Raw genomic sequence first — 992 nt, 5'->3', positions numbered from 1 at the left:
ATTGGGACCCTCAGGTTTATAGAGTATGTTCTAACCTGATTACCAAGGCTTTTGACGACCCTAAGTCGACGGAATCAAGGGATGCTGCCAGGGAAAAGTTACGAACCTGTATGAGGGGTTTTCAGAATAACACCTCAGGCCCCTACCTTTCAAATGAGAAGATGAGGGCCTACCTTTTCCCTAAAGCATCGGCTGATGCAATCATCCCTCAGCCTCAGGTGGAGAAACCAACTGCCCAGAATCCGGTAGATTCTGAAGTCTCGACCGCCCTTCAAGACATCCAATTGGACGATAAGATGTTGGATGTGTCGGATTCTACTGAGAAGGACCTTCTAGGAGAAGGTCAGGAGGAGGAAGAGCTGTCCCAGGCTTCTCAAGTAGAAGTGGAAGAAATCGACGAGATGTCGGTTACATTAGTTCCGGATCCAGAACCTGTTCCCTCTACATCGTCTGCTATCCCAGATGAACTGGGAAGGACTCTTTCTTTCATTGTTGAGATGATACAGCAAATTCAAAGGAAGAATGATGAGAAGGAAGCTGCAATGAAACTGGAGATACGTAGACTTGCAGCATCACGTGGGCCCCAGAAGCGGCTCAACGTGAAGGATCTTCCTTTGTGCTCGGATATCAATCCTTGGAGGTATGCCGAACACATGCCAATGACAACCGGGAAGATCCTGATTTAAGAAAAGTTGGGAGCAATTCCCCTGGAACATATGGGATTTTTGCCCAACAAAGATTTTTATCCGGACTGCTATGTCCGTCTTAGGAAGGAGCCAGCCTCAAGGGAGGAGACAGGGCCGAAGGAGGTCATAGTTTTTTACCATAGTAAAGCTCGGGCGTTCCTAGCGAGCTCGGTGAAAGAGAGGGGCTTCACTAACTCAAAGGTGCCAGCCTTGAGTAAGAAGCTTCCCTCCTTTGTGGGCTCTCCTACTAGAGCCTTTCCCTTCATAGAAAAGGGATATAAGGCAGCCTTAAAGGCTGTGGAGGCA

The sequence above is a fragment of the Palaemon carinicauda genome, chromosome 5, assembly GCF_036898095.1.
Source record: "Palaemon carinicauda isolate YSFRI2023 chromosome 5, ASM3689809v2, whole genome shotgun sequence".
Classification (NCBI taxonomy): Eukaryota; Metazoa; Arthropoda; class Malacostraca; order Decapoda; family Palaemonidae; genus Palaemon; species Palaemon carinicauda.
Note: the sequence above shows the minus strand (reverse complement) of the source record.